This window comes from Silurus meridionalis, chromosome 2, assembly GCF_014805685.1.
Source record: "Silurus meridionalis isolate SWU-2019-XX chromosome 2, ASM1480568v1, whole genome shotgun sequence".
Classification (NCBI taxonomy): domain Eukaryota; kingdom Metazoa; phylum Chordata; class Actinopteri; order Siluriformes; family Siluridae; genus Silurus; species Silurus meridionalis.
Genome location: NC_060885.1, coordinates 26,684,105 through 26,710,148, shown reverse-complemented (window position 1 = coordinate 26,710,148; position 26,044 = coordinate 26,684,105). Strand labels below are relative to the sequence as shown.

At 38.8% G+C, this 26,044-nt stretch overlaps 1 long non-coding RNA gene across 1 annotated transcript; it reads right to left on the bottom strand.

The window, feature by feature from the left end:
* Positions 1 to 8,277: 8,277 nt before the first annotated feature.
* LOC124376252 lies at positions 8,278 to 10,345 on the bottom strand. Its single transcript, XR_006923801.1, has 3 exons — positions 10,231 to 10,345; positions 9,139 to 9,215; positions 8,278 to 8,820 (listed from the first exon to the last, which is right to left on the bottom strand). It is a non-coding gene; the product is annotated as an uncharacterized LOC124376252 (long non-coding RNA).
* Between the last annotated feature and the right edge of the window lie 15,699 nt (positions 10,346 to 26,044).

The window sequence follows — 26,044 nt, the reverse complement described above, 5'->3', positions numbered from 1 at the left end:
AGTAAAAGTAAAAAGTTGTCTGAAAAATAAATAGTGGAGTAAAGTACTGATAACAAAAAAATCTACTTAAGTACAGTAACGAAGTATTTGTACTTCGTGTAGATTTATTCATTGCTAGAGACTCAAAGCACTTTTGTACGTTGCCCTGGATAAGGGCATCTGCTAAATGCTGTAAATGTAAATGTAAATGTAAATGACTAGGTGACCCAATACTTCTGGCAATATAGTGTACTGTATATACATGTGCACACACCCCAGGGTGCCTTTCGGGACAGTTTGGGGAATGTTTGCCATTTTTTATTAACACAGTTTATTATTATTAATATTTATGAATATCAACAGACTACTTTTTTATATATATAAAATACCTGCTTAGATAAATAATATACAACATTATATTTTATAATATTTTCTAAAAATAAATTACATTTCTAAAGATATATTCTACTTATTTCAGCATACTTTAACAAATGTCATTCCTTCCATCCTTCATTCATTCAATCCCTCAATATGCAGAATTGTCAGGATTGTTTTTCCTGCATTCATCGTCTTTTTTTGGTTTGGGCCACTGACCCTCAAAATATCTGTGCACAGTTCTAAGGTGACCTGTGTGTTTTTAGCCGTTTTCAAGTTCTTCATCCTGTTTTTGTGGAGGAGAATCACACTGAAAAAAAAGTGTGTTTGAAATCCTGGCAAATAAAAAAAAAAAAGATAAAAAAAAAAAAAGAAAAATCACATGTACATAAGTATTTACAGCCTTTGCTCAATACTTTGTTGAAGCACTTTGGCACCAATAACACAGCCAGTTTCCGATCTTTCCAGAGATAATTAATCGGATCAAGTCTTGGCTCTAGCTGGGTCACTCAAGGACATTCACAGAGTTGTCTAGTAGCCTCTCCTTTGTTATCTTGGCTGTGTTGATGGTATTGGCCAGGTGATGAGCAGTGCTTGGTTTCCACCAGACATGACACTTAGCATTTAATCTTTGTTTTTCATGGTCTGAGAGTCCTTCAGGTGCCCTTTGGCAAACTCCAGATGGGCTGTCATGTGCCTTTTACTGAGGAGTGCCTTCCATCTGGCCACTCTACACTCTCAGAAAAAAAGATAGAATTTTTCACCAAAGAAGGTACAACCCATTGTCGCTGGAGCAATACCTTTTAATGGGACAAAACTATACCATAATTTTAAGAAACAAATGTGTACCATTCTAGTTTGTGCCTTTAGGGACATGATTTGTACCTTTCCTTTTTTTAAACCTGCTGTTACAATATTATACCTTTATAATATTGAGACAAGGCACTTTGTCTCAAATGTGCTGTCTCAAATGTGTTCCTTCAAGAACGTCTCTGGATTACGGATGTATCCCTAGTTCCCTGAGGGAACGAGACGCTGCCCCCGCATTGTTCATGCTCTGAATCATGTGTAAAATCCGGCCAATAGGCAAGTTGTGACGTCATCGACAGGCGACGTCACGCAAACCAGGAAGCTACAAAACGGCGGGGCAATGGTAGCGGCATTAGCTTCTGAAAAAGGTGAAGGGACCCACAGGGATGCAGAGAGTATGGCCCGAGACGCAGCATCTCTTTCCCTTTAGGGAACTTGGGTTACATCTGTAACCCAGAGACGTTCCCTTTCAGGAACTCAAACTGCGTCGAAATGTTTTGGGAACAAGTATACCATTGCACCATACTGACCAGTCCCTGCCTAAAGTGTCTAGGCAACACCAGCGTGCAGGACAGAGGGGCCGGGAGTGGCTCTGATGTCGAAGTCGTAAAACCTAACAAAGGTCAACAGGGTGGACCAACCCCAGCTTCACTAATGTCCCGCAGGGGCACCCCTGCAGACCAGGCCATAGAGGCCGCCATACTCCGGGTCGAATGAGCCTTGACCCCGAACGGCTTGGGAAGACCAGAGGACTTGTAACCGACCGAAATTGCATCCACAATCCACCGACTGAGAGTCTGCTTATTGGCTGGAAAACCTTTCCTTTGAGGGCCATAGCAGACAAACAGTTGCTTTGACCATTCCCCAAGAACTCGTCCTGTGGAGGTACCCATCCAGTGCTCACACCGGACACAGTCCATTCTGCTTCTCCTAGTCTGGAACTAGGAAGGGAGGCGGGCAGAATGCCTGCAACACAACGGGACGTGAGGAAGCCGTAGGGATCTTAGGTACATACCCAGGTCTAGGGTAGAGAAATGCACTGGCCATGCCAGGGGTAAACTTCAGGAGAGACGGGGCCACAGACAGGGCCTGTAGGATCCTCTTAAAGGAGGATATCACCAAAAGGAAGGCGGTCTTAACCGACAGGTACGTAAGGGCCACCTCGGGAAAAGGCTCGAAGGGGGGCTCCGACCGCCGCCAGAACGACGGCCAAATCCCACACAGGCACTCTGCATCGTAACCCGGGCCTCAGCCTCCAGGTGCTGTGCAGGAAACGTGCCAACTCTTTCGCAAAGTGTTCATGTAAGCCAGGGGTGGCCAACCAGTCAGAGACCGAGAGCCACATTTTTGACTGTGTTACCGCAAAGAGCCACATCATACACATGGGCACACATGAACATCACCCATCCCTTCCTCTTACACACACACACACACACACACACACACACACACACACACACCTCTGCTCAGCCAGATTTATTGTAAATGTCACACACCAACATAATGACAGAAATTGACTCCTACAGTTCTAAGACCACAGGACAGTCATTTTCAACAATGAACACTGCACTGTCTCACACACACAAACTCAGTTTAACCAAGTCCACAAACAAAAGTATATAATAATTTACAATAGCGTTTTTCTTTTACTATGCATGTTACTTAGTGGGACTTTTGGCATTCCTTGCCTTAAACAATCCCCTTCAAATCTGGCTCGTATTCCGTTGTTGCCACTCGAAGCAATTTTTTCACATGTGTGTCAGTCAGAACAGATCGATGCTTTGATTTCACGTGTTTCAGGGTAGAAAACACAAACTTAGTTTGTGTTTTTTTTATGTGCGTGTTCACTTCGTTTGAGTTCAATACGGTATTTTCGTCAAATGCGCATGTGCGTGAGATGAATATACCGCAGGGGTGGGCAATTAATTTTTACAAGGGGCCACATGAGAAACCTGAATTGTGTCAGAGGGCCACACCAACGACAATATTTTAGGGATGCACCGAAATGAAAATTCAATTCAAATGGCAATGAAATCCATAATTTTTTGTGTTTTTGTGCCTCGGCACCATCACTGGAAAACTTTCCTGCCTTTTCAAAAACGTCCTCTACAGACAGAGTGCGCATGCTCGGATTGACTTTACTTTTCTGCGCCGCGTTCTTCTCATATTTAGAATGGCAACCGGGATGTTTGGATTTCAGTTGATAAATTAAACCCGACTTGGAGAAACTCTTTGCAGTTACACCCCCTCTTGAAATTTCAGCATTGCATGTTTTGCAAATCGCTATCTGCACACCGCAGACATGTTGCTCTTATCCAGATAACCGTGTGCTGGCTGCACTTTTTTATTGCGTCATTACAATTGTGTTTCTGCAGTGTTGTTTCGGTGATTTAGGTCTTTCCAAAAATTCTCGGTGCATCCCTGTAATTTATGATTGGCCTCATGCCAAGGTCTGATATACCACAAAGTTTCCCAGTAGGGGCAAGCTCATTTAAGTCTTAAAAATACCGTATTGAACTTAAGCAAAGCGAACACGCACATTAAAAATCAAACACACAAAAATCGATATGAACGTAAGAGCCGCATGAAACCAGCCAAAGCGCCGCATGCGGCTCGCGAGCCGCGGGTTGGCCACCCCTGGTGTAAGCACTCTAGAACTGACCCAACCAGACAGTAGACCGGGTCCAACTCGTGGTGCTCACATCAATTGGAGAACAGCTGCCATTTAGTGGCATACGACCTCCTCGTGGAGGGAGCTCTGGAATGAAGGATGGTCTCAACCACCTCAGTAGAGAGACCAGCCGCTAGAAACCGCAACCCCTCAAGGGCCACAGCCATAGCCTCCACAACTCCGGGCAGAGGTGAACCAGGGCGCCCCCGGCCTGCAAGAGGATATCCCTCCTGGAAGGAATTTCCCAAGGAGGGCCTTTGAGAAGGGACAGCAGGTCTGCAAACCATGGTTTGCATGGCCACGTACTCCGTCCTGGCGGACCCCCTCCAGAACTCCCAGGACCAGCGCGACGGGAGGGAAGGCGTACAGACGAAGCCTCAGCCATGTCTGCACCATGGCGTCCAGCCCCAGCGGGTCACAAACAGATCTACCTGGGCTCTGTGAAATCGCCGCCATACCTTCTCCACCACCTTGGGGTGGAGCCTCCATTCCCCGGGCCTTGGCCCCTGCCTCGAAAGTTCGTCCGCTCTCCAATTCCACCAGCCCGGGATGTGAACGGCCCTCAGAGAGAGGAGCTTTCCCTCGGACCACAGGAGGATCCGGCGAGCCAGCCTGTACAGTACGTATGAGACCACTGACATGTTGTCCATGCGCCAGGAACACAGCCATCAACTCGAGGCAGTTTATGTGCCAAGCACGATGCAGCTCATCCCACTGACCCCGGGCGAAGCGGCGACTCATGAACGCCCCCCACCCCGTGTCTATTGTCAGCGTTACGTGACGACAAGGCGCTCCCAAGACGGGGCCTTAAAACAGGAATGCGCAGTCCCTCCATACATCCAAGGTCCGAAGAGCTCGCCTTGAAATCCTGATAGTACGGAGAAATAAATTTTCACAAAAAGTTTTAGTATATGAAATACATTTTCCCATGTACAAAGTAAAACTTTTTAATTTATCAATAACAAACACATCTTTGATGGCATATTTTACATTATTTACACAAACCTTTTTCACACAGCTAAGTGTTTTATCTGCAAAATCAATGGCTTGACATTTTTTGTGACTCTTAAGTGTACTTTGAAGTTTTCTAAGTAAAGACGTAAATGGAGTGCTCATGCTTAATACTGTAACTTTTACAGGAATATAACCCAACATGCTGAAGAAGTGATTTTACTGACCTTTCAAAAAGCATGCTCGAAAGAGAGCGAGGCGGACCTCTTTTTACTGTAGGTGCCATAACTATATCTGCAATTTCTTGACCCAGAAGATAGAATTACAGTAATGGAATTGCGTTTAATGTGGTGTGCAATCAAAAATTATAAAAGCCTAAATAAGCTTCATGTTTGTGAGGCTGATCCTGAAATGCTTGAATTGTGTAAAATTTTCTCAGACAGCTGGGACGGTTTGTTTGCTTTATTATTTTGACTTATGGCAATTTGACAATTCAGCATTTACTTCCTGTATGGTCATAAGTTTTTTCTCTATCTGCCTTTCACAAAACTAATTTGACTACTAAACGTATTACGCCTTCTAATAAGTCATGCATGATGTCAGGTGTCAGTCCTTTTGTCACATCAAAGTAACTTCAAATTAACTTTAAATGGACAGATTTCAACACCATATACTGCTCATCTTTATAGAAGTGCAGACATAATGCACCTGGATGTTTGGAAAAGAATGAATTTTCCTTAAAGTATATTCCATCTTTGTAGTCTGACAGCACATACCCTAACCTGAGTGTTTTGTGTCTGTATAGAATTCTATACATCTTAATGGCTGCAGTACTTTGTGAGCACATCAGCAATGGGAACTGGAATTGGAAAATTTCCAATCTTATGAACATTAACATCCCTTTTGCTTTACAATTTTCCTTTAGATGCATGGCACATTTCAGATCACTCCATATTTACTGTGCTGAAGATTCTCTTCTCACTAAAGACCTGTTTCCAGTCAGATGCTCCCAAAATCTGAACTATGGGATAGGGTGTGGCTGGTTCTTCCTTGACAAAATGAATTTGTACTTGAAAAGTCAGAAGTAAATATTGATTAAATTCCCAGTCACTAGTTGCAACTGTTCACCTAGACTTAATGCACAATAGTTAATTATATTAACTTACAAATAATTCTCAAAAAGCTTGTAATCTGTGAGACCAGCACTGGCACTTTTCCAATCAACTTCAAAATCTAAAAGACAAAGGGCAGTTAAAGATGCACAGAGAACAATTTGAAGATCACACAGAACGAATTTCAGAATTTCAGTTTATTTACATTGTTGTAAAATATTTTTGTGAACATGCTCTAGACTGCATATTCAGTTGTGCAACAGCCTAAAGTGTTTGCATTTATGTACAGTGCGGGCAAGGCCTTTTTTTTTTATAAAAACATCCAGACATAAAATAATAAAAAAGAAGTGAAAGAAGGTTTTGAGGTTTTGAAAGAGCGGCTCTTAAACAAAAGATGCTTATAAAGCTTTAAGGTACGGAAATAGATTACACAAATATGCAAACCCACAATATAAAAGTAGATCAGGCGAAAACTGTGAGCTCACGTGACACCCCAGGGACCAGGTAAGAATTAATTAAAGCATTACAATAATTAAACATACACGAACATAAAAATAAGCTAATATTAAGCTAAATGCACTCGCTAATGTCATGTTGCACTTTTGCTGCAAACATAAAACTCACCGTTGAATTTTTTTCTAAAGATAAAGACGAAAAAGGCATGGTTGTGGTTGTGGTTGTGCTTCGCCTCCTGCTCTCCATTTTCATGAAAAATTCCATTGATAGCTGCAGAAAATTTTAGTCTGATAATCCACCAAATCCAAGTTTTCTGGTAATAAAGAGACGAAAAGCACAGCAACGAATTCAAGTCATCATCTGCTTCCTGCTCTCCATTAATGTTCAAAAGTCAGATAAATGTTGCTCCATGTTTTAGTATGGAAATTAGTCATATCTTTTGACGTTTTGGAGTCAAGGTGAGGGAGGCTAGATTGAGATGGTTTGGACATGGGAAGAGACAAGAAGAAGACTGGGATCCTCTTCCACTCCTTCATAATGACATCACAGAGCTTCTGGATGTTAAACACATGCACTCCACCAGGTGCCAGGTGCTCAATCAGGTTCATGTCTGGAGAGATACAAGGTCACTGCATCACCTTCAGCCTCATCAGCACGTAATTTTGACGTTGTGTTTGGGGACATTTTCATGTTGGAAAACTGCCATTCTGCACAGTTTCTGAAGGGAGGGCACAGTTTCTGCCCTCCGCAGGTTTCACCACCATGCTTGACTGTAGGCAAGACACAATTAAGTACTATTAATAACTCGCGTCGCCACACACGCTGGACACACCTGAGCCAAACAAGTTTATCTTAGTCTCATCAGAACACAGGACATGGATCCAGTAATTTATCCTCTTGGACAGGTTTTCCAGCAAACCGTTTGCAGGCTTTATTGTGATCCAGCTTAAGGAGAGGCTTCTTTCTGGGACGACGGCCATTCAAACCGACTTGCACTGTGCGGCATATGGTCTGAGCACTGAAGATCGAACATTTCGCTTTTGCAAACTTCAACCAATGCCTGCAGCACTCATTCGTCTGTTTTTTGAAGCCAGCTTCTGCACCTGACACACAGCACAAGGGCTCAATTTTTTTGATCGACCTTTGCAAGGTCTGTTCTGAGTGGAAACTGTCAAAAAAACCTCAGTATGACCCTGGCCACTGTACTGTAACTCAGTTTCAGGGTGTTGCCGATCTTCTTATAGCCTCAGCCACCTTTGTGAAGAGAAACAATTCTAATTCTCAAATCCTCAGAGAGTTTTTTGCCAAGAGGTGAGCAAATGAGTCACTATGAGAGAATTGTACAAAAAGCAATACATTTTAACTGCTCTAAAACACAAAATATAAAAATTAGTGTGAGGGGTGTACTCACTATTGTGAGATCCTGTATAAAATAGTAGAGATGTAATGGTACATGTATTATTATAGTGTGCTGAATGAAATCCTTTTAACATGCGGAACATAGCTAAAATCTGAGATCCCTCACAAACATTTTAAGTGGCGGACCACAAATTTGTTTAGTCTCCACAATACACTTTGAATGTAATGCAGCTGGACTGTTGCTCAGTCGTCTTTTCAAATGAAAGGAAAGAACATTTTAAAGAAATAAACAATTGAAATATCAGTCTGTGTGTGATGAATCTATATAATATACGAGTTTCGAGTTTTGTATAGAATTATTAAATAAATCAACGTTTCTACGATATTCATATTTATTTGGATGCATCTGTATATATATTATATTTTATTTAAAACAAGCAGACATTTTATTTAAAATTGAACTGTTTATGTTCACAAATGTTATATATAATATATATAATAATAAACTGTTTTAATAAAAGAAACAAACAGCAATTTACCAAAATTGAACCGAACCGTGACTTGAGGTCTGAGGATATGTACCGACCGTGAATAAAAAAATAAAAAAATAAATATGTATGTATGTATGTTCATATTCACACACATACAGAAATACAGAGGAACAGCAGATGGTCACCTCTGGGTATAATTTCTCCTCTGAAGATCTTAAAGGTTTAGTGTTTATCGAAGCTGCCATTGAAATGTTGTTCAGATGCTGTGAAATATTTAATTTTAGTAAACAAATTTAGTAAACCATCAAGCAATTTGTGTGTATATTTATGGTTCTGTTCTGTTCTCGCTCTCCCCTACACTGCTAGAGAGTAGATTTTCTAATGAGAAATCAGGAGGAATAACCAGCGAATTTCTTCTGTTTGTCTGAGGTTCTTCAATTGGATCTTCCGGACCTTCTGAATCTTTAGGGCTTTCTAAATTTTCAGGAACTTGTGAATATTCAGAACCTTCTGAATCCCTAGGATCTTCTAAATCTTCTGAATCTTTGGTATCTTCAGGACCTTCAGGATTTTCTCCTCGACTCGTGTTAGACTTCACTGGACTCTGGCGACCCATCTGTTCAGATAAAAAAAAAAAAAACCTGTGCCAGTTGTAGATATAAAGACTGCTGTAGATTTTTGTGTGGATTAAATAACTGTTTGCCATTTCACAATGGATGACAGAGGAGAGGAAATTGATTTGGTTGTAGATACACAAGAATATTTACAAGACAGACTTTTCAAGAAAAGCTGGACATCATGATACTTCTACTCCCCTGTTCCATCCCCAAAATTAATATCATTTTACTGTCTTCTCATTATTTTTATATATTTATTAATTATTCCAAACAACACTACTGTGTTGGTTATCAAAACAAAATTACAATTTCCTCACCTTCAAGTCGTTTCGAAGCTGTGTGATGTTTCACTTTAAATTATGCTTTCTATCTTCTGCCATGGAATGGAAAAAACCTGTAAGAGATTGAGGGGAATAATTTAGAATATCTTATTTTATATAATGAAAAACAGACAGTATTCAGGATTGGAATAAAATAAGGTGGAGAAAATGATAGCAGTGTTAATTTTTAGATGAACTATAACTTTTTCACTGTTCTAATGTAAGTTTAAGAGGATTTCTCTCTCCACTGTCAGTTTATATAACATTTTGTTTCATTAATGAATTTCCTTAAACTCTCAGAGGAAAAGTCTTTGGGAACAGTCCCTGAGGATAGTCTCTGAGGAAAGCCAGAAACCCCACTTAAAGAAGATAATTTATTCGATCTTTCAATATCTGTTTTTTACAGTATATCCTGGTTTAGTGGGGTGAGAATGTCCTGCTGAAACTAAACGGACGCTTGAACTTCATGTAAAAATAAATCACCTGCTTTTGAATCTCTTGGCGTCCCATAAAACACATGCGAAGTAAAACCGCGCCAACTCTTATATGATTGGTGTTCATTTCAACAGCCAAATTTCGAGGCAGGTTTTATATGTCAACCTCAAATGTGTATCATTAAAGCATAAACATGTCAACATCAGCTTTGTATCATTAAAGCATAAACATGTCAACATCAGCTTTGTATCATTAAAGCATAAACATGTCAACATCAGCTTTGTATCATTAAAGCAAATGAGTGAAATGCATAATATATCGCATACTAAATATACCATCACATAGTGAAATACTGTGGCGGGGGAGGATTTCTGATTATTAGGAGACCTGGAGGGAGATTATTCGGGAGTCTGTGTCCTCAGTGTCTACAGCAGTTCCCGTTTCTGCTTTTCATTCATACACTACAGACTAAATCCTATCAAAAATAAGTTATAATCTTCTGCACTTTTATTCATACACTACAAACTAAATCCTAATTTTAAAAAAAGGTAATAAACTACTGACTTTTATTCATACACTACAGAATAAATCCTAATTTTCTGCACTTTTAGTCACAATGCAGTAAAAGTTTCAGTCCGAAAAAAGATCACTTACTGTACAGAACACTGCAGAGAGTTGGATAAGATGATATTAATGATGATGATGATGATGGTAAAATGTAAGTAAACAGGTTAAAATTGTGACAGATCCAGGCAGGAGAAAACACGTGTACACCTCAGACCACTCCAACTGTTTTACTTTCAGTTTGTTTTCGCGCCTTTTTTCAATAGGCGGGGAGAATGGTGTGTGTGTGCGTGTGTGTGTGTGTGTGTGTAAACACAAACAGCCAGTGTGTATATATCAGAGGTGGCAAAAGTACACACATCCTTTACTTAAGTAGAAGTACAGATACTCATGTTTTAAAAGACTCTGGTAAAAGTTGAAGTACTGATTATACTTTTTTACTCAAGTGAAAGTAAAGCAGTTTTGGCTCTGACATGTACTTAAGTATAAAGTAGTTATTACTTCTGCCTGTTTTAGTGTCACGTTGGTAACTGGACCTCACATCATATTAATATTAGGGCATTACAATAATAACAATTAATAAAATTAATAATTAATTAAATAACAATTATAAATGTTTAATCGCAACTTAATCACACATTTCTATCTGTTCTAAAAGTTCCAAATATTAATACTTCCTGTATTTAATACTTTAAGCAACATGGATATTGAGAAATATGGATGCAACATAAAGCATGAATACAAAATCATTCTTGTAAATGTTTTACTGTATTAATGGAGGTTTAAATTAAGTAAATCATCAGGACACCAAACGGAACCTTAACTATGTTTCCACATGGACAGTTAATGAGTTGATACTGGAGAAACTACAAGTCTTCAGGTCAAGTCAAGAAGTTTTTATCATTATCATACCAATTTATGGTATGGTTTATGGTATTTATGGTATAAATAATACTGATTTATGTAATCATACCGATTACATAATCAGAGAATATTTTTATTTGTTTTAGGGTGCTTCTTGGCACAAAGCGTTCTGTTGCTACTCTGCTAAAGATCCATGGATCGGTTAATTCTCTCTGTGTTTTCCCGCCCGATCAGCATCACTCACAATCGTGTGTCCGCTCCCAAAGGTCATTGCTTTAACAGGTAGATACATTACAATTAGGGGTGTAATGGTAAACAAAATTTACAGTTTAGTACGTACCTCCATTTTTAAGTCACGGCCATGTTCAATTTCGGAACAGTTTGTAGGAAAAAAATGATAAACATAAAATTGCTTGCCATTTTTTATTAACGCAGTTTATTATTATTAATATTTGTGAATATCAACATTTTTTTTTGTTCATAATATGACTGCTTAGTTAAATTATATTTTATCATATTTTCTAAAAATAAAATAAAGTTTTCTAAAGAAAACGTATTTCATCATACTTTAACAAATGTCTTGAATCCTTCCATCCTTCATTCATTCAATCCCTCAATATGCAGAATTGTCAGCATTTTCTCCTGCATCCACCCCCTTTATTTGTTTTTTGTCTCTGCCCCTAAAAATATCTTAGCACAGTCCTGAGGTGACATGTATGTTTTTAGCCATTTTCAAGTTCTTCATCCTGATTATCGTGAAGGAGAATCACACTGAAAAAGATGTGTGTTTAAAATCCTGGCAAATTTATTATAAATAAAAAAACTGAAAAAATCACATGTACATAAGTATTCACAGCCTTTGTTAAATACTTTGTTGAAGCAGCTTTGGCACCAATAGCAGCCTCAGGTCTTTTTGAGTATGATGCTACAAGCTTGGCCACCTGTTTTTGAGTAGTTTCTTACATTCTTTACAAAATCTCTCAAGCTCCATTAAGTTGGATGGGGAGTGTCAGTGCACAGACATTTTCAGATCTCTCCCGTTGGAAGATGAACCATCAATCATTTAAAACATACTTAACTGGAAAGAATAAAGGAATATCCTCTGTATGCACAATAACAAACATCTTTGTGGGCTGATGATTTTCCATTATTTACACAAACCTCTTTCACACAGCTAAGTGTTTTATTTGCAAAAACAATGGTTTGACATTTTTTGTGACTCTTTAGTGTATTTTGAAGCTCTCTGGTTAAAGACGTAAATAGAGTGCTCACGCTTATTCCTGTAACTTTTCATAATCACCCAACATGTCTTTTGTTTTTAAGAAGTGATGTTAATGAAGTTTATACATGTGCTAGATACATTCTTAAAGAACTGATGCTTGCTTTCAACACGCATGCACCAAAGAGGATGAAGCGGACCAAAAGAAGAAATAAGTCTCGCATAATGAATTAGATAGTGAAACTGTGGTGTGATGACGTGAAATTTGTCTTTTAACTTTTTGTGAGGCTGATCCTAAATTGCCTGAATTCTGTAAAAATTCTCAGGCATCTGGGGCGGTTTGTTGCTCTAGTATTTTGACCTATGGCAATATGACTCAATTCAGCATTTACTTCCTGTATGGTTATATTCTCTATGTGCCTTTCTTAAAACTAATTTGACTACTAAAGCTATTATGCCTTCTAATAAGTCATGCATGATGTCAGGTGGCAGTCTTTTTGTCACATCAATGTAACTACAAATGCAAATCAAATGGACAAATTCCAAAAATTGTTAGCAGGGTTTTCCTTAACAGAATCTAAGCATGGGCGTACATTTCATTTAACAGTAGGGGGGACAATAAATATAAAATTTCTCATGAGCAATTTTTGAAGGAGACACAAATAATACAGTCAAATTGTACTTATAAAGACACAGTGTCCCCACAGTGAAAAACTTTGCTTTTATCATTATTATTGTAGCATGGAGACTGCGTTATTATGGTTATTTTCTCAGTTTTTCTCAGGTTCAATGACAAAGCAAAACAAGGAATTAAAAAAAAGTTTAAAATGTTATTTAAAATTAATTGAGACACTTAAAAACAGAATAGAAATTGATTATACAAAAAGAAAATACAGTGGGGCAGTTCAGACGTAGCACAGTGCTAATTTAGTAAATGCACAGATAAACAATATGCTAATTGTGGCCGTAAATGTTAAGTTAACATTATACCAAGTCGTCCCAAATAAAACACTGCATGGGAAACAGCTTTGGCGTGTTAGTGTCAGTCCACTATGCAACAAGCTATTGTAAACAAGCTAACGTTCACTAGATAAGTCATATTTTAATCGCTAATAGAGCAGATTCATGGAAAATTACATTCGGTAATCAGCATTTCTCCCCCAACTAATTTATGAATGTGTCTGCATCAACTACATTAAAGAGAATCGCTTTATTGAAAGTGAATAAAATCCCCTAGTTAATGGAGTTGAACATTAATTGAGCTGCAGACACACACCTGACTCGTGTGTGTAGAGAAGGTGAGATGAACTGGGAAAGCAGGCAGTGGGTCAAACCACTGTGAGGAAGGGGAGGGGGAACTGTTTCTAAATGCATTTTTTGCGGGTTTTTTTCTACTTACACAATTATTTAGGTATGCATACAAATATTTTCCACAACAGAGAGTGCGATATTTTTTATATTTTTTATTTTGGGATGGGAGGGAACATGTCCCCTCCGTCCCCTCCGGGATTTACGCCCATGAATCTAAGTAATGCTTTTGGGCTTCAGAGGGTCTGAGAATATACTTGTCTTCACTGAAAAACTTGCCATACAGCAGTGGTGTCAAACTCAGGCTGGTGTAATTATATTTGACCCGCGAGATCATATCAAATGTGTATTAGAGCTGCCCGCGCATACACCGCTAATACTACAAATCCCAGAATGCTTTGTTAGTGCGTTGGCGCGTCAGTCGAGACCGCTGAAAAACTCCGCGTACTCAGCGCTGAATTTACCCGGAGATTTACCAACTTTGAAGCCCAGAAATGCAGATTTGAACTGCTCAGTAACCCGTTTGTGGTTGACGTGGAAACCAACCTCCAAATGGAGCTGGTTGAACTCCAGTGTAGAGACACGCTCAAGTCAAAGTACGACTCTGTGTGTGCTGCACACTTTCCATGTTTCCTCCCGACACACTGCACAACTCTGTGCCCAAGCTGCTCAAATCCTCTCTGTGTTCACCAGCACATATCTGTGTGTGTAACTGTTCTCTTTAATGAAGATCAACAAAACACCACGCAGGAGTCTCACTCATGAACATCTTCACTCAATCCTGAGGATTTCCTCAGCTCAGAGCCTCAACCCAGACATGATGCACTTGTATCTAAGAAGAGATGCAGGAATCTGTCTTAAACCAAGGAATGAATGATGTCTTTATGCACTTTTCTTACTCCAAGGCATGTACTGGTAATGGTTGAAAGATTGCTTTTTTTAACTGAAGGAAATTATTATTATTATTTTGGTTTTGTTGTTGCCCTGTGAAAAATGATTTACATTATAAAGGAATTCAAAAGTCTATAGATAGAGAGAGACATAATAAGAAACGAATACCACTGATGTGTTTTATTTCAAATTTAATTTCTCATGTGTTTATAATATTAAACTTTGGTTGTTCCAGATTTAATGTTTATGCAAAACTAAAGTTTGTTTCCATATGAAAAGGTTCTACATTACACATCTAGAGAGAAGGGAAAACATGCACAATTGCAGTAATTTTTTCAATAAATATTGACTTTGGCCCGCGACTTTTTTAATTTTGGCCCACTGTGAATTTGAGTTTGACACCCTTACAGTATCTACAGCCATACAGTATCTACAGATACTTCCAGACATGTGTGTGTGTGTGTGTGTGTGTGTGTGTGTATATATATATATAAATCCCTCCTGCAGTGTGTGCAAACCTGGTGAAAATCTACAAAACATTTGACCTCTGTATTTGCAAACAAAGACTACTGTACCAAATATTAACATTGACTTTATCAGGTGTTCAAATACTTATTTGCAGCTGTATCATACAAATAAATAGTTCGCGCTACCGGAGCTAAAGGTAAGGTGCACACTCGTTGTTTTCCTGGTGCTAGTGTTCTCGATGTCGCTGCACAGGTACCTGCGATCCTGAACGAGAACTTCGGAGCGGGTTGTTCTCCATGCTGGAGCGAACGACACCAGGCTGAGGCAAACGGAGATCTTAAAGAGGGATTTCAGGATCCTGGTGGAGACAGTACGCAGCACATCGCCCACAAACGAGGATCATAGTGTCAGGACCTCTTCCCACTTACCAGCGAGGGGCTGAGAAGTTTAGTAGACTTTTAGCTCTAAATGAATGGTTACAGTCATGGTGTCGAGAACATAAACTTCTCTTTTTTAATAACTGGAACTGTTTCTGGGAGCGTCCTAGGTTCTTCCGCCCTGATGGCCTGCACCCCAGCAGAGTTGGAGCAGCAGTGCTATCAGATAACATCTCTAGGATACTTCACACCATCTGACTGGTAAGACATCAGGAAATCTTCAACTATGAGAACACGCATACTACAGACCAAATAGTTACAAGTGAGCACACAGCCCAATTTATAGAAACCATATCTATCCCTCGTGTAGTAAAACCAAGAATTAAATACACAAGATCCAGAAATAATCTTATTACAGTTAAAACTGAAAATGCCAGATAAACAAACACCAAAAGTTCTAAAGTTTGGTCTTTTAAACATTAGATCACTTGCACCCAAAGCACTGATTATAAATGAGATTATCACAGGTAATAATCTCGATGCACTCTGTCTCACTGAGACATGGATTATACCAGGTGATTATATGGGCCTAAATGAGTCTACATCCTAATCAGGATATGTTTATAAGCCAAGCCCCATCAGACTGGTCGTGGGGGAGGTGTAGCTACCATTTATAGTGCCTCTCTTAATGTTAGTCAGATATTAGGATTCAGCTTTAAATCATTTGAAGTGCTCGTTCTTAAAGTTGTACTTTCAGACATGCATAGAAAACTCGCTCTGGTAACCGTGTACAGACCCCCAGGACCCTATGCTGATTTTCTTCAAGAGTTTGCTTGTTTTCTATCAGATCTCTTGATCAATTTTGATAAAGTGCTGCTTGTAGGAGATTTTAATATTCATGTAGATGATGTAATCGATGCTCTAGGATTATCATTTGTCGACTTATTAAACTCTTAAACTCTTAAACTGGGGTTAAACAAAACGTCACCAGACCAACTCATCGTTTTAACCACACATTAGACTTAATAATATCCCATGGCGCAGACGTCACTGACATAGATATTTTACCTCAGAGTGATGACATCACAGACCATTACCTCATACTGTACACACTACCGGTAGAGCAGATTAGCCGTGTTTCACCACGTTATCGACTTGGTAGGACTATTGTTCCAACCACTAAGGACAGATTCATAAATAACCTGCCTGATTTATCTCAATTTCACACTAAACCCATGAATGCTAATAATCTTGATGAAATAACTAACAACATAGAGATTATCCTCACTAGCACATTAGACACCTTAGCCCTCATCCGGTTAAAAAAGGTTAGAGAACAAGCACCTGCACCTTGGTATAATAGTCATACGCATGCCCTCAAGAGAACAACACGTAATCTGGAGAGAAAATGGAGGAAAACTAAATTGGAGGTATTTAGAATTGCGTATAAAGACAGTATGCTCAGCTACAGACAGGCGCTAAAAGCTGCTAGAGCTGAACACCTGAGCAAACTTATAGAAAATAACAAAAACAATCCCAGGTTCCTTTTCAGTACGGTAGCTAAACTAACTACAAATCAGGGCTCTGAAAATTGTGTCCCATCACAGTTTAGTAGTGAGGACTTTATGGATTTCTTCACTGAAAAAATAGATAACATTAGAAAAACAATTGTGGCGGTAAAACCACTGACAGCATCTCCTGACATTATCTCGCCTTCAACTCCACAACTCCACTGTTTTACATGTATAGGACAGGAAGAGCTGTATAATGTTATTGCCAAAGCTAAATCAACATGTCAGTTAGATCCAATTCCTACTAAATTACTGAAGGAAGTGTTATATACAACTGGTGAGCCTCTTCTCAATATTATTAACTCCTCACTATCGTTAGGTCACGTCCCTAAATCCCTCAAGTTAGCAGTTATTAAGCCCCTCATTAAAAAACCTAATCTGGATCCAAACACGCTATCGAATTACAGACCTATTTCAAATCTCCCATTTATGTCTAAGATTTTAGAAAAGATTTTCGCTGCCCAGTTATGTTCTTACCTGCAAGAGAACAATATCTTTGAAGAATTTCAGTCAGGTTTTAGGCCCATCATAGCACAGAAACTGCCCTAGTTAAAATCACAAATGACCTGTTTTTAGCTTCAGACCAAGGCTTCATCTCGCTGTTGGTTTTACTAGATATTAGTGCTGCATTCGACACTATAGACCATGATCTCCTTCTCGATCGCCTACAGAATTACATCGGCATTCAGGGACAGGCATTAAGCTGGTTTAAATCCTACCTGTCCGATCGTTACCATTTCGTAGATTTAAATGGAGAGCTATCCAGGCTAATGCAAGTAAATTATGGCGTGCCACAAGGTTCAGTTCTAGGACCCCTGCTCTTCACAATATACATGCTTCCGTTAGGAAATATTATTAGAAGGCATGGAATTAGCTTCCATTGTTATGCTGATGATACTCAGCTATATATCTCATCTAAACCAGGCGATATAGCTCAACTAGCTCGAATAACTGAGTGTGTTAAGGAAATAAGAGATTGGATGACCCATAACTTTCTACTTTTAAATTCTGATAAGACTGAGATTTTGCTCATCGGCCCAAAAACTAGTATACAGAAGCTCCAGCATCTCAACCTGCATTTAGACGGATGTTCTGTAACCACTAGTTCAACGGTAAAAGACCTGGGAGTTATTTTAGACAGCAACTTGTCTGTAAAAATATCATATCAACCAAGTTAAAAAAACAGCCTTCTTTCACCTTAGAAATATTTCTAAGTTAAGAAAAATGTTATCTATATCCGATGCAGAGAAGCTCGTCCATGCGTTCATGACCTCCAGAATAGATTATTGTAATGCATTACTAGGTGGATGTCCTGCATCATTAATAAACAAGCTTCAGTTAGTTCAGAATGCAGCAGCCAGAATTCTTACAAGGTCAAGAAAATATGATCATATAACCCCAATCTTATCGTCCCTACATTGGCTTCCTGTTAAGTTTCGAATAGACTACAAACTACTACTTCTTACTTATAAAGCACTAAATGGTTTGGCTCCCATGTATCTATCCAGTCTTTTAACATGCTACAATTCCTCACGCTCCCTGAGATCTCAAAACTCTGGGCTTCTAGTAGTTCCTAGAATAGCAAAGTCCACTAAAGGTGGTAGAGCATTTTCACATTTAGCTCCTAAACTCTGGAATAGTCTTCCTGACAGTGTTCGGGGCTCAGACACACTCACCCAGTTTAAGTGTAGATTAAAAACATATCTTTTTAGCAAAGCCTACACATAACACACATCACATCATAACCTTGAACATCTGATCACATGCACATTATCAACTTGTGCTGTTAATATCATGAACAGCAGCTACGCTAATTCCTCTCCACTGCTTCTCTTTCTCTCCCCATTCCGAGACACCCTGAGGTTTGGCCAGCTCCAGTCACCTCCCACCTCGTGATGATTACGGACCTTTGAAGAAGTAGATGCCGAACTCGCAAACATCCCGAACCATCTAGAGACGTACCAGTGCCATTTGGATCCCGCTACATGTGTGGAGTTTTGACATTGGACCTCCTGGAGTGTTTAAAGGCTCTGGCATGGAGAAGCTGATGCTGGATCTGTGATGATCACAAATGTTGAGCTCATAAAACTAGGAGCTACTAACCATATAGACTGTATAAGACTGCAGAAAGAACATCACCCAAATGAGGATGGGTGTTATGAGGATGAGGATAAGGGAGTTTTTCCTTTCCAGTCGCCACGGCTGCTCATCAGGGATAAATACACACCATTAACCTTAACTGTTGATTTGTATAAAGCTGCTTTAAGGCAATGTCTGTTGTGAAAAGCGCTATACAAATAAACTTGACTTGACTTAAAAAATTATACATTGTGATTTCTGGATTTTTTTTTTAGATTATGTCTCTCACAGTGGACATGCACCTACGATGACAATTTCAGACCCCTCCATGATTTCTAAGTGGGAGAACTTGCAAAATAGCAGGGTGTTCAAATACTTATTTTATATATATATATATATATATATATATATATATATATATATATATATATATATATATATATATATATATAAGATTAGATTAGATTCAACTTTATTGTCATTACACATATACAAGTACAAGGCAACGAAATGCAGTTTGGGTCTAACCAGAGTGCAATAACAGCAAGTGCAGGATATATAGTTTTTACATGAATTTACAAGGTTAAATAGAATGAAATATAGACTATAAACAGTAATTTAAAGATGTATATGTACGATAAATGTAGTATACAGATGAATATATGTACTAAAAACATAATATACAGATTAATATATATATGTACTATGAATATAATTACAGATGAATATGAATATATATGTACTATGAACAATAATATACAGATGAATATATATATATGTTCACAATACATATTATATATATATGTATTGTGAACATGATATACAGATGCCTATTACTATACACAGAGATTTACAGAAGGATGTGAACGGTGAACATAATATTGCTATAACTATAGACAGAGAACGGGTATATATACACAATGGTGAGCACAATACAAAAAAGAGCAGTGTGCAAATGAGCAAAGGTTTGTGTAAACAAGTATATACAGTACAGACCAAAAGTTTGGACACACCTTCTCATGCAAAGAGTTTTCTTTAGTCACACTGAAGGCATCAAGGGCTATTTGACCAAGAAGGAGAGTGATGGGGTGCTGCGCCAGATGACCTGGCCTCCACAGTCACCGGACCTGAACCCAATCGAGATGGTTTAGGGGTGAGCTGGCCCGCAGAGTGAAGGCAAAAGGGCCAACAAGTGCCAAGCATCTCTCGGGGAACTCCTTCAAGACTGCTGGAAGACCATTTCAGGTGACTACCTCTTGAAGCTCATCAAGAGAATGCCAAGAGTGTGCAAAGCAGTAATCACAGCAAAAGGTGGCTACTTTGAAGAACCTAGAATATGACATTTTTCAGTTGTTTCACACTTTTTTGTTATGTATATAATTCCACGTGTTAATTCATAGTTTTGATGCCTTCAGTGTGAATCTACAATTTTCATAGTCATGAAAATAAAGAAAACTCTTTGAATGAGAAGGTGTGTCCAAACTTTTGGTCTGTACTGTATATATATATATATATATATATATATATATATATATATATATATATATATATATATATATATATATACATACACACACATGTGCATCTCAATAAATTAGAATATCATGGAAAAGTTTATTTATTTCAGTATTCGACTCAAATTGTGAAACTCGTGTATTAAATAAATTCAGTGCACAGAGATTGAAGTAGTAGTTTTTTATTGTGTTGATTTTGGGTCACATTTAACAAAAAACCCACCAATTCGCTATCTCAAAAAATTAGAATATGGTAAAATGCCAATCAGCTAATCAACTCCTGCAAAGGTTTCCTGAGCCTTTAAAATGGTGTCTCAGTTTGGTTCACTAGGCTACACAATCATGGGAAAGACTGCTGCTCTGACAATTGTCCAGAAGACAATCATTGACACCCTTCACAAGGAGGATACGCCATAAACATTCATTGCCAAAGAAGCTGGCTGTTCACAGAGTGCTGTATTCAAGAATGTTAACAGAAAGTTGAATGGAAGAAATATGTGGAAGAAGAAGATGCACAACCAACTGAGAGAACCGCAGCCTTGAGAGGCTTGTCAAGCAAAATTTATTTTTAAGAATTTGTCTGAACTTCACAAGGAATGGATTGAGGCTGGAGTCAAGGCATCAAGAGCCACCACACACACACGTGTCAAGGAATTTGGCTATAGTTGTCATATTCCTCTTATTAAGCCACTCCTGAACCACAGACAACATCATAGGCGTCTTACCTGGGCTAAACAGAAGAAGAACTGGACTTTTGCCCAGTGGTCCAAAGTCCTCTTTTCAGATGAGAGCAAGTTTTGTATTTCATTTGAAAACCAAGATCCTAGAGTCTGGAGGAAGGGTGGAGAAGCTCATAGTCCAGTGTTAAGTTTCCACAGTCTGTGATGATTTGGAGTGGAATGTCATCTGCTGGTCTTGGTCCAGTGAGTTTTTTAAAAACCAAAGTCACTGCACCTGTTTACCAAGAAATGTTAGAGCACCTCGTGATTCTTTCTGCTGACCAGCTTTATAAAGATGCTGTTTTCATTATCCAGCAGGATTTGTCACCTGCCCACACTGCCAAAAGCACCAAAAGTTGATTAACTGACCATAGCGTTGGTGTGCTTGACTGGCCAGCAAACTCACTAGACCTGAACCGGTATTGAAAATAAGAAACAAGAGACCACAAAATGCAGATAAACTAAAGGCCACTGTCAAAAAAACCTTGGCTTCCATACCAAATCAGCAGTGCCACAGAATGATCACAGAATGGCCATGCCATGCCGAATTAAAGCAGTAATTAAAACAAGAGGAGCCCCTACTAAGTATTGAGAACATATACAGTTTATTTACACTTATGCAGTATTTATTTATATTACACTTTTGTGTGATACTGTGTGTATATATATATATATATATATATATATATATATATATATATATATATATATATATATATATTGAAATACTAAATACTGGATTCGTATAAAGAGAATACACTACAGTTAAAAAGAAAAGTTCAGAAAAAGACCACTTACTGTAAAGGAAAAGGGGGTGAAAATTATGATGATTATGATGATGATGATGATGATGATGATGATGATGAACTAGAATTGGAGATGTGTGTGTGTATGTACTATTTGGAGTAGTGGTAAAATTAAAGAATTGTCCACAAGGGGACGCTATGGCACTGTCTAATCCTTTATTGTGCAGCGTTTCTGTTGTCTATCTTTCTCAAACATACACACAAACACAGCAACACAATGAGCATGTTAGTGTGTTTTTTATTCTAACATACTATAACATACTGTAGAAGTATAGCCCGTAGTCTGCTGTATTAAACCCCACACTGTCAGACTGACACACACACAACTCACCAAATTTCAAGATACTACATTACAATAAATATCACCAATATAAACACATATAAAATTGATCCTGGACTATACTTAATGTCAACAGTCTGATTCAGGACTACAGTTTGCATTTGATCACCATCTCTACACACCTCAATATCGTTTAGCTGTAATGGACATTTGGTGCCACCCAGATGAGGATGGGTGACTACACCACACTGCATTAAACCATATTGCACTACACCACACTACACTACACAATATTACACTACACCACACCACACTACACCAGCATATCACACTACACCATATTACACTACATTACACCACTCCATATTACCCTCCACCAAACACCATACTATACCATATGACACTACACCACACAACACCATACTATACTACACCTCACCATATTACACTACACAACACAATACACCACATTGAACTACACAATACCAGACTACACCATATCACACTACACTACACACCAGGCTACACGACACCACACTACACTATACTACACTACACAACACCAGACTACACCATATTACACTACACCAAACCATACCACACTACACTATACTATTACATTACAATACACCACATTGCACCACACTACACTACAACGCCATGTCACTCAACACAATATTACACTCAACACATCACATATTACACTACACTACATGAAATCACACTAAACCATATGACATTACACTTCCCACACAACACTATACTATATTACACTAAAATACACCAGATTACAACACACTACACCGCCACGTCACTCTACACCATATTACACTACACCACACAACCACACTACACCATATTACACTACACCACACAACCACACTACACCATATTACACTACATTACACCACTCCATATTACCCTCCACCAAACACCATACTATAATACACCTCACCATATTACACTACACCACACTACACTACACAATATTACACTACACTACACAATATTACACTACACCAAACCATACCACACTACACTATACTATATTACACTACACCACACAACACCATACTATAATACACCTCACCATATTACACTACACAACACAATACACCACATTGAACTACACTACCAGACTACACCATATCACACTACACTACACACCAGGCTACGACACCACACTACACTACACAATATTACACTACACAACACCAGACTACACCATATTACACTACACCAAACCATACCACACTACACTATACTATTACATTACAATACACCACATTGCACCACACTACACTACAACGCCATGTCACTCAACACAATATTACACTCAACACATCACATATTACACTACACTACATGAAATCACACTAAACCATATGACATTACACTTCCCACACAACACTATACTATATTACACTAAAATACACCAGATTACAACACACTACACCGCCACGTCACTCTACACCATATTACACTACACCACACAACCACACTACACCATATTACACTACACACCACATCACATTACACCATATTACCTACACCACACTACACCACTCCTTACTTCACAATATTACAATATACCACACAATGTACAATGCTACACAATGCCACACTACACTATACTATACTACACTACACCACACCATATCACACTACACCCACGACCACTTCATATCACACTGCACTACACCACACCACACTATATCACTCTACACCATATTACACTGCACCACACTACATTAAACTACACTACACAACACCACATCACAATGCACCATATTACAATATACTACACTTCACTTCACACTATATTACACTACACAACACGAGCACACCTCACTACACCATATTACACATATTAATTCAATTCAATTAAATTAAATTCATTTTTATTTGTATAGCGCTTTTAACAATGAACATTGTCTCAAAGCAGCTTTACACAGAATGGCATACATGTTATACATTCCTGTATACCATTTCCCTCCAGTGGCTTCCTGAACACCAGTTGTCTCCACTGGCTTCCTGAAAACCAGTTCGCTCCACTGGCTTTCCTGTATACCAGTTCCCTCCACTAGTTTCCTGAACACCAGTTTCGTCCACTGGCTTTCTGAAAACCAGTTCGCTCCACAGGCTTCCTGTATACCAGTTCCCTCAACTGGCTTCCTGTATACAATTTTCCTCCACTGGCTTCCTGTATACCAGTTCCCTTCACTGGCTTCCTGTATACCAGTTCCCTCCACTGGCTTCCTGTATACCAGTTCCCTCCATTGGCTTCCTGTATACCATTTCCCTCCACTGGCTTCCTGTACACCCGTTCCCTCCACTGGCTTCCACTGGCCCTCCACTGGCAACACCAGCACATCACATTACACCATATTACACTACATCACACTACAGCACCACACCTCACTACACCATATTACACTATATTACACCTTACTACACCACCACATCACATTACACCATATTACACTACACCACACACCAAACCACCACACCTCACTACACCATGCCACACTACACCACACAACACCACCACATCACATAACACCATATTACACTACACCACAATACACCGCCACTCCTTACTACATTATTACAATATACCACACCACACTACATCATTCTACACTACATGATACCACACTACACACCACCACCATATTACACTACACAAAACCACACTACACCAAATTACATTACACTAAACCACACCACATTACACCATATTAAACCACAACACACTATACCACCACATCCATCTACACCATATAACACTACACATTTACATTTAGATTTGTGGCATTAAGCAGACGCCCTTATCCAGAGCGACGTACAAAAGTGCTTTGAGTCTCTACACTACCCCTCACTACACCACATCAAACTAAAACACACCACACCATCACACTACACCATATTACACTACACCACACCACAACATTAAATTACACCATATTACACTACACTACACACTGGAGTAATATTTTACCTAGTGTATTTCTACTTTAACTCAACTACATGGTTTGTGTACTTCGTTCACCACTGACCACCAGACCTCATTTCACCATATTACACTACACTACATTACACCACCACACCTCACTACACCATATTACACTATACTACACCATATCACATTACGCATCACACCTCACTACACCATATTACAATATAATACACCACATTACACCACCACACCTACTACAACATATTACACTATACTACACCACACCAAATTACACCACCAAACCTCACTACACTACACCATATTACACCACCACACCCACTACACCACATTACACTATACTACACCACACCTCACTACACCACATCACGCTACACCAACACACCTCACTACACCATATTACACTACTATACACTATACCATAGAATTTCAGAGTTCAGGCTACAATTCTGTTAAACACACATTAACAGAGACAATCCATTTTATACGCACTGGTAGCTGAAATTCTTAGCTTTGTTTGAACACTGAAAGTAAAAGTAAATACCACGAGAGTCACGTGTTAAACACCCAGGAACTACACCACACACACACACACACACACACACGGGGGCAAAAACAAACAGCACTGCTAATATAAATTCATCCTAATAATAATTACTAAATAAACAAATAAATTAATGAACTTCCCAAAAAATATAAATTATAATGTATATGTTTTATCAATTGCATGCATCTATTATTATTATTATTATTATTATTATTATTATTATTATTTTGTGCTCCCTTTCTTTGTGCGTCATTTTCGGGAAATGAGAGCGAGAGCGTGTGTGC